The sequence below is a fragment of the Anas acuta genome, chromosome Z (assembly GCF_963932015.1).
Source record: "Anas acuta chromosome Z, bAnaAcu1.1, whole genome shotgun sequence".
In the NCBI taxonomy this organism is placed as follows: Eukaryota; Metazoa; Chordata; class Aves; order Anseriformes; family Anatidae; genus Anas; species Anas acuta.
In genome coordinates this window covers 32,084,511-32,094,000 of record NC_089017.1, presented here as the reverse complement: position 1 = coordinate 32,094,000, position 9,490 = coordinate 32,084,511, and the positions used below count along the sequence as shown (strand labels likewise).

At 45.6% G+C, this 9,490-nt stretch overlaps 1 protein-coding gene across 9 annotated transcripts in view; it reads left to right on the top strand.

Annotated features, from left to right (window-relative positions):
- The first annotated feature begins 2,520 nt into the window (after positions 1-2,520).
- PIP5K1B (phosphatidylinositol-4-phosphate 5-kinase type 1 beta) overlaps positions 2,521-9,490 on the top strand; it is a 113,142-nt gene continuing 106,172 nt past the window's right edge. The window contains exons 1-3 of one of the 9 annotated variants that reach the window (XM_068667556.1): positions 2,522-2,694; positions 3,323-3,460; positions 5,248-5,464. The gene's annotated coding sequence lies outside the window, so the exon portion shown is untranslated. Of the gene's footprint in view, positions 2,695-2,756; positions 3,226-3,322; positions 3,461-5,247; positions 5,465-7,314; positions 7,533-8,239; positions 8,375-9,490 lie in introns of those variants that run through there. The other 8 variants (XM_068667562.1, XM_068667557.1, XM_068667560.1 and 5 more) reach the window with 8 other exon arrangements.

The following is a 9,490-nucleotide window of genomic DNA, read 5'->3' as shown; positions in this document are numbered from 1 at the left end:
GTCTTTGTAGTTCTATACATTTATAGGAGAAGGAAAACAAACAAACAAACAAACCTTTTCCAAATTAACATATCATGGAATTGTCAGTCTTGAAGCACTTTGAGTTTTAACCCCCATATAGATCACAATCTGGATGAAGGCTTTTGATGCAAAACAATTTGTTACCCATTGCTTCTCAGAAGGGCCCAAGCTGCCCATTACTACATTCTCAGATTTCTAGGCATCCTTTCTTAGCTTCTTTTTTCTGAATGTTGAGAGGAAAATCTTTCTCTCTGTGACTTTTCTTCAAGAATTAGTCTATGGTTACTGTGTATGGAATGCCAAAAGGAACTTATAAATGAAGTTACTAACATGGGCCTAAAACTATATCTGTGCATGGTGCTTGTCTGAAGGAGTTTGAGCCATCTGTGTGAGTTTATGCTAGATCACCATTCTGCACAATACTTTCGATCTAGAACTATGAATCTTAAAAGTGACTTTAGTGAGTTGTCAATACACGTCTTCAGTCATCCGTTTACAAAACAAAATAATGGTATTTCTCTTATCTCTGGTATTTTGTAGAAGAAATAAATAAACTGTGACATGCTTTAATATTTCAAAGCCATAAGTCCTCTACAAAAATATCACCATCAATACCATCCAAATGTGATTGTATGATTAAGAAAAATGTTCTGGGCTACTATGTATGGTTGCAGATTTTCTGCAGTTACCTAGCTAGCTTACATAAGGTAAGCAGCATAATGTTGCATATACTGTAAGCACAGAACTTGGTGCAGGGCAATATGCTGAAATTAGAACTGCAGACCACTGGATCATAAGGAGCTCTCTACTACCATAGCTGGTGGCAACCCATAACAAGGCTGATTTTTGTATACCTGTGCAGAATTCTACACTCAGACCCCAGGGCACTTAGCCACCACCCTGGCAGTGTGAGGAGAAGAACATGGTCGTTGCAATTCATAACTTGTCACTTACTGATGGTTTTCGTACATAATATAACACTGTGACTGGGTACACACACAGATGGAGAAAAACATTCAGGTACCTCTTTGGTTCAGCCCCAAGCAGCAAGAAAGAAGAAAGTCCCTCCTACATTAAGATGTCTTCTTGCAATGAAGAGGAGTTAGGACTTCTGTCTGCTTTTTTTCTTGGGCTTGGGTCTTCTTGTTTCCTGTTCTCCATATATAATCAGTGTTGCTGCTGAATGCAGTCCACCTTAAAGACCAGATGGAAATTTTGAGAGGCCCTGACAGTATTAGATTATTCACCCTTAATCTTCCAAACACTCATATCACCACAAGCTAGTCAAGTGCTGCAGATTTTGCATACATTAAGAAAGTGTCATTCACTCCGAAAGCTCAGAGCTGAGCCAGATGGCACATCTGACTGCGGTGTCTATGAGCCACCGTGCTACTTGTGTGAAAAGTAGAAAATGAAGCATCAGGGAATGAGACTACCAGAAACCTCTCTTGCTGCTCTTACTTAGAGAAGCCATTGTCATCTAATTGGTGTGAATATTGGATTTTGGTTTGAGTAAACATACAAGGTAATTGCTCTGTTATCATTCGTTATAAATACCATAGCAGATAAAAACCAGAGTGAAGTAAGAATCATGAGCAAAATGGAAGTAGCACCTTGAAATGCTGTGATTTTTTTCTTCAATGTGCACACATACAATAGTTCCTTCTGCAGTTGGAATTCAATGCGCATGAGTCAGCCTATCCGATATCAGTAATTACAGCTATAAATGCACAGCTATTACGCATTCAGCTTGTGTAGCTTGGGAGTAGTCTACTCTACCAGGAATGGAAAGGTCCTAAGCAGATGCTAAGGCTTTGTCGCCATCCTTGACCAGTAGGAAGGAAAGCCAGCCATCAGAGATGCTTCCCTGAAAGCAGCAGTGTTAAGGCCGTGGTCATCCCAATACTGTTATTTGTGCGTTCATTCTCCCAGCCTTCTTTTCGCATCCTTTAATCTACACTGATTAAACACAATCTACACATTTACAGCCTTCCTGACCATCCTCCTCATGTATGCAGCTGTCAGGCCTGCAAAATATAAACGTGGCAAGTACGTGATGCCATGGGGATCAACAACCTGGACTTCTGTCACCCTGTAGGATGACTTTGTAGTAACTTTTCTGGTGCAGTCCCACTCGGGGTGCACAGGCTCCGTGGTGGCCTGCCCTAAAGCAGCGTTAGGTGCGAGGCAGAGCTCCAGGACAGGCAAGCGGCCGGAGAACGATGTCAGGACCGCGAGCACTGCTGAACCCACCAGCTTTTCACCCCAGCCTGAGAGGCTTGGCCCCAGACGGCAGGCCGGCCCGCAGGAGCGTTGTGCCTGCATCCTGCAGCAGGACACCCCCTTCCCTCGGCCTCATCCCCGGCATGGAGGTGCCACGCAGCCCTGCCGGGCCGCTCACAGCCGCTGCCCCACACCGCCCCACACCTCGCCCCGCCGCCCCGCGGCGCCTCCTGCAGCCGGGGCTGGAGGGGCGGCCGGGGAGGGCGCTCCGCCCGCCCTCGGGGCGCCGGGCGAGCAGCGGGCGGCCCGTCCATGCCGCCCCGGCCCCCGGCGGCGGAGCGGGCGGGAGGAGCCGGCCCGCGGGCGGGGCCGGGGCCTGTGCCGGTGCCCGTTGCCGGTGCCGTTGCCGGTGCCGTGCCCGCCGCCCGCCGCCGTGCACCGGAGCTGGAGGTGAGGGCGCTGCGGGGCGGCTCGGGGGGCTCGGGGGCGGCCGGGCTGGGGCTGGGGCTGGCTGCGGGAGGCGGGCGGGCGGGCGCCTTCCCCTTCCCTTCCCTTCCCTTCCTCCCGTGCCGTCCCCTCCTCGCCCCGACCCCCGCGGCGCACTGGGGCGCCTGCTTCTTTCTTTCTTTCTTTCTTCCTTTATTTTGCTCGTCCCTCTCCTTTCGTTTTCATTTGCTGGAACCGCTCAGCCCCGGCTGTGTCTCTGTGGCACCGCCGAGCCCGGCCGTGGTGCTGAAGCGGGCCCCGGCCCGCAGCGAGCGCCCCCCGTTCGCGGGGCGGGGGTCCCAGGGGGTCGCAGCCGGCGGGGTCCCCGCGGGCTCGGTGCGGCTGCGGCGGGCACCGCTCGGCCGGGGCCGTCCCCGTGCCTTCAGCCCTGCCGGCGGCCGCCGAGGGAGCCCTCGGCGTGTGCGGGTGGACCGAGACCTTCCCGAGATGCTGGCTTTCCTGGCGGCAGCCCGACAGCAGGGAGCTGCTTAAACGGTAAACTCCCCCCTTAGCACCGTGAGGTTGGCTTTGCGCTGGTGGCAGCGCTTCCAGTACCCTGCCTAGGCGATCGTGTGTTTTTCCTCCTCTCCAGTGGTGCTGCTTTGAAACTGAGCTCCTGGTTGGTACATGCTGTTGCTTTAGGAGAACTCCGTGCAGTGCTGCGTTGGCTCTCCCGGAGGAAATGTAAATGTACTTGTTTCATGTTGTTCCTAAAAGGATACCGCTTGAGGTGAGGGAACAGTTCGTCTGGTTTGATAGAGAATTATGTATTTATGTAAATGTTTTGAGCCAGCATTTGGGCGATGTAAGGTAGAGGAGGGCTGAGATCTAAAGAGAAAATACAGAAACTCTTCCCAAGTTGAACCTTATCTAAGGAGCATTGACAGTTTGGAAGTTAGCGAATGTAAATGGTAGAAGCTATATTTTCTAAGTCTCAGTGTAAATTTATAGGCTGTTTGTCCCGTGGTTATGGTAGAGATGCTTTGTAATAAAGTTCGTTAAATGGTCTCTCAAAATTCTTTGATCTTCAAAGCGGAGAATACACAGTCTGACAAATGCCTGGCGTAGTTGCTACTCTGACTCTTCCAGCACTTTAAAAGAAAATAAATAGCTTTAACTTCTCTTCCTCCACTGAGATAGTTTCCCCATTCTTAATGTGCTCTTTTGCCTTGCAGCTATTTCAGAATTGATGGTGGAAAAAATTGAGAACAAATATTCAAATCTATTTTGTTTTTAAAATTCAGTTATCAGAAGATAATTAATATATCTTGGTAAAAATGAAGTGTGCATGCAAAAATGTTCTTTTCCCTCTTCTTATTTAACATATTTAATCTCTCTTTCCTGGATTCTTCCCCGCCCCCAGTTAGATAAAGCATGGAGTCGAAAATCATGTTCTAAGTTTAGGAATTGATCCTTAAGCTGTTAAAAACAGTGGGGTGTTTCTTTCACGGGCTTCAGTTGGTGCTAGTTTAGGGCACCAACTGTTCGTAGTCTTAATTATATAGGCCGGCCTTCCTGGTATCAGAAGAACCAAACCACAGTGTTTAAGAATAAGCATATGCTTATATGGTTTGCTGTAATGTGTTTGTGTGTTTGTGGAGTAGTATTGATTATTTTTCTTTATTCTTCCATACCAAGTCTGTAGGTAGCTAAGGAAATTTTTGTGCTTTGACACCAGCAGAATGGGATAGAAACTGTAAAAATACTTTCTTTGCAGCTTGCACAATGTGGTCCATATATTGTTGAAAAAGTGCCTATTGATTCTTGCAGCTTCATGTATACAGCGTGTGCTCTGTGTGTTTACAGTTCCTGTAACCAAGGCATGTCAAGTGCCTTGGCATTCTCAGAGGCTACAGGACAGGAGCTGGCAGCAGCCTTTCCTTAGGCCAGGGGCAGCTGCTTGCAAGGGGCTGCCTCCGCTTCTTGCCCCAACTCTTCTGCTGGGTTTTGAGGGGAGATGAGAGATGGTGCAGTTTCTGTGCAGTTTTCAGCATCCTGCAGGACATGGTGTTGGGCTGTAACTGAAGGCGTTTGTCTTCTTGCAGAACGTGTACTGATTGCTGCTGCAATGTGAGCCTTTGGTTACGGCTGGTGGTTACATGGTGCTGTAGTGGAAATTTATATACAGCAGAAGCTAAAGTGCAAACTTCACAGATCAGGCCAGATGAAATATGCACTTACAAGCATACAGATGGGTAGATGTTGTAATATTCAAAGCCCCTGATAGCTTAGAACTGAATAGCAGAGTCAGCATGAGTTAAATGCAGTGAAATGCTTTCCTAAATCACAGAGTCACTGAAATATCCTGGGTTGGAAGGGACCCACAGGGATCACTGACAGTGCTAGGCAGGGATTGGGAAGAGGGCTCCTCGTACCTTCCCTGCCATCTGGTCTAAGTTACAGATCAGGCCATTCGTCATCCTCTAGGTGACATTTGTGCTTGAATCCCTCTTGTACTGTACTTGCTTGTTGTGGGCCCACGCCACTGATACTCTGAATTTTATTTTCCCTAAATAGATCAAGTGTCCGATGTGTCATCGCAGATTCCTGCTGTGGTTATGAGGTCATGTGTCTTGTCTTATTCTTCACGTTCGTACAGTCCAGAAAGAGCTTTTACTCCTTCTTTGGGGAAAGAAACTTCAAGTCCTCCTTCAGAGAGCTGGAAACACTATCTTTTATCTTCCCTCTTCATTCTCGAGTTGTGAACTAAAAAACTATATCATCCTGTTGCAAGGTACAATGTCTACCGTTTTTACTGTTATCTCCTCCTTGCTGTAAAACTGTTTTATTTGTAATCAGCAAAGTAGGGGGAAGTTGAAGATGTTGCATGTGCCTTGTGTATTTTCACCATTGTCCAGACATGCTTTATTTTTTTAATTTGAAATATTAGATTTTTTTGCAGTTAAAGGTAATGGTAAGCTAGCGTTAGTGTTTTTTTTTGTTTTTTTTTTTTTTTCAGTGTGACATGGTTATGATCTGTATCATAGTCAAGAAGGAAGTTATTTGTAAAACTGACTGCATGGTGCTCTGTGCGTGCACAGACAGGGCAGTTCTGTCAGGTAAAGCAAGTGCTGGATGATGGCCATTTTATTAGCTGCTCATTTTTATTGTTAGTTTTGTTCTCAATATCCATGTGTTGTCTGACTGCATACCATCCATCCATCCCCCCTGTGTTTGGCACCCGTTGTTTTTGATGTCCTCTCTGTTATTGCAGTATTTGAAATTCTGTAGACAGAATTGTATTGATACACTGTTTAAAGCGTCTCTTTGGGGCTGAGGAATACCTTTATTATAAGCACAGAGGCTGATAGCTGAAGCCCCATGTTCAACCAGTGCTGTGTAAGAAGTGTGTGTCTGCAGGTCCCATCCCAGTGTTAATAAGATTTTTGTCCACTCTTAGTGGCGACCACTTCACTATCAATCATAGAACTCATCCTATGAAAAAAATCCTGGGGATCCAGACTTTGGTTCCACTTGACCGATTTTGTCACTGTACAGAATTACTGAGTTGCAGGTTTCCTGCACTTGAAACTATAATTTAGAAGGCCTAACTAAGTGTCCTTTGATGGAGGTTCAGAATATGATCACAATTATATTAAGTATAATGGATGCAAATACACAGATCATTTGATTACATCAATAGTTAAAAAATTGAATACCATTCAGCAATAGAAATATTGCTGTAATTTACAAAAGCAAATGTTAAATCTTATTTACATCTCCAGAAGCATGGCAATGTCATCTGAACTGGAGAAAACATTTAAGTTTATAGTTTGATGAGCAGTAATGGGATGTTGCCTTCAGCACTAAAGCTGACATAAAACACTGCAGCTGTTATGGCAGTTTGCCACTTTTTTGGCTGTGGTTGCACAACTGTTGGTGAGGCTTTGTGATAATATCAGATCACTGAGCTGATCTGAGTGAAGAATAATTGCAGGAACAAAAGAAGTTGATGTGGAGGAAAGCTATTTCTCAGCTAGCTCTTTCAGCAGTGCAGTTTGCTGGTATGGCCACTTGCAGGGTTGCACTATGAACTGGGGGGTGTGCAAACACCGGTGGGGACGTGGTAGAGATGTGGAATTAACAGGTAGAGACCTTTCTTTAGCTCCTGAGAAAACTTCATGTGAGGTTGCTGTCAGAACTCCTGTAATCCAGTCAAGAGAAGGCAATGTGCTTGGTTACAGCAGCTGCTGCCCACACCAGGTGCCCAGCCTGCATCACGGTCCAGGTCGTGCTTTGTGCACCTGGGGCTTTCTCTGCCAGCAGCTGTACCGTAGCAAAGGCCCCAGGAGTTGTGTCTGCAGGGGAGTGGACGGGCTGGATTCTCCTGGGCCACTGTGTGCACAGAACTTCCCGTCCCTCTCTATCCGGGAAAGTCATTTGCTTATTTCTCCTGCCGAGTTTGTTTTCACGAGAAGTTCTTGGCCAGGGTACCCGTGTGAGTCAGCTGAATGCCAGCTAAATGACAGCCTAATTGTAGCAGGGGTGTGCCTATTGCTCCTCGGGTCTCAGCCCAGCTAGCCCTGGCAGCTGGGGGAGCAGGGTGGTGCAGAAGGTGCTGAGCTGGTGGGGGCACCTGCCCTGCACTGGGGCTGGGGCCCTGTGCTAGGCTCTGGCCTGTGCTGCTTTGCTGCTGCTGCTGCTGCTGACTGTTTTCCCAGTGCTGGAGCAACATTCCCATAACTCATGAAGTCTCCTGCCATTAGCCACATGGACCATGAGAGTGGTCCTCTTGGCTTAGTTACAAACTGCTTTTTTTTTCCCCAGATCTAAAGTTGGTGGTTTGGGTGGTTTTTTTTTAGGCAATGATTAGGATCAATTGCATGTCCCAAACTGTGCTGTGCTAATTACTGCTGATTTTTAAGGCAGCAGTAGGGTCACAGGCTGCATGTCAAATGGTTTTATTTTGTATTTTTTTAGCTCACTAAAAGTTTTTGCTGGTCTCTAAGTGATTTGGAGGACTGTTTGCAATCTGTTGGTTTACAACATTTGAGAAATGGGTTTTCATTGTTTGCTTTCTTTTTTTTTTTCATTCCCAGCAAACTCAGTTATTGGTAAACTATCCTAAGCATTCAAGACCCAGAGAAACGGGGAGCAGCCAGCTTCTTATTTGGATAGCTTAAAAATCCCAAGCAGCCACCACTACTGCAATCTCCAATTAGAAGATTAATGAATACATTTAGGGGAGTGTCAATATGAGAATTTTCATGTTTATGTACCTTCCCTAATCCAAGCTGTGAATGTGTAGGGTTTTAAAAGAGGAATTTGGAATTGTGTGTGCTTTCTGGTATGTCTTTATACAAAAATCTTCAGAGGATGATAGAATTAAATAGAAAGATTGTAGGATTCTAAGGATTTGTACATTGAAAGGTTCTGCAGATGTTCTTTTCCTTTGTACCTAATTAGAGTTCTGTCTTGTTTTTGATGTGTCATGCATCAGGTGTTTTTGCCTGAGAGCGATGTAATCTTTGTATGAGACCATGCCCAGGTTTATAGCACGTCAGTTTGCGCTACGTAGCTTGTTGGTGCTTCCTTCTCAGTAGAGAGGTGCGGGTTCAGTGGTATGCACTTTATCTGCCAGTATTTGACAATAGAAAGACAGGGATGTTTTTAAACTTCTGTGAAAGGACCAAAACAATCTCAGGTAAGAACACTGAACTTTATTGTCAGTGTTTTGTTATTGGAACTAAGTTTTTTGGATTGCTTTATTATTTAAAGTTACTTTAGTGTTAGTTCTGGCATCCAGAATTCAAGTAAGAAATGGGTCAAGTGTGTCACGGACTTCAGGCTTCAGTGAGACCTTACTTGTTCTAATGGCTCACAGATTCGAGAGGGCTGGTGTACTGGTTTGTTTGAATACTTTTTTGCTGCATAATCCTAAAAAATCGTCACTAAGGCAATAAATAATCCTATTCAGTGATTCATTAGGGAAGCTTTTTTCCCTCAGGGTGTCTGCTTCTCATATTAGAAGAGATTTGGAAATTTATTTTTGCAGCTGTTGGAGAGGTTTCCGTGCAGTGTAGTCTTTTTGGCTCATGACTGAAGTTAGGGATGACTGCACCTTAGTCTCTTCATAGTACAAAGTATAACCAGCAGATCCACACCTTTGGGTACTGCTTAGGACCTCCTTTGCTTGCTTTGTGGTATATTTTACGTGAGTCTGAGAGAAGAGGGGTTGGTTCTGAGTTGTGGAGTGTGGGGGTCTTCTACAGAGTCCACCCAGCTCTGCAGAGGTAAAATCGTACTTCTGTGGCTCTGAGGGTGTTGTTCGTGCTCTGGGTGAGTAGTCTGGAAAGAAAATGGAGTGAGACTTACCTTTCATGGAGGAGCATGCCTTTAGGTCAAACTTGGGCACCCAGGTTCTGCCAGGGCTAGTGTCTCTCCTTGGTTTTAACTCATGTGAAAGTCAGTATGGTTAATTGTGTAAGGTACATTGCAGTACATGAGGACAGGCACACACAAAAACCTTTGAAGGACTGGTACTTTTGCCCTTTATTCCCCACCCAACTTCACATTCAGAGTGGTAGTGGAAGATCCTGGAAGGGTGGAGAGACACCCATGAAGTTCAGTCACTCTGTTCAACACAGAAACAAAGAAGTATTATGAAGAGGTTTTTGGCTAGGAAACAGAAAACCCTTTCATGGGTGTCCACAGCTTCTGGTTTTGTTTTTAATACAAACATGATGATGTAACAGGTCATCTTATTAAATAATGATACTTGTACATTTTATGTTACTGGGTTTTGTTTACACTGTAAAGC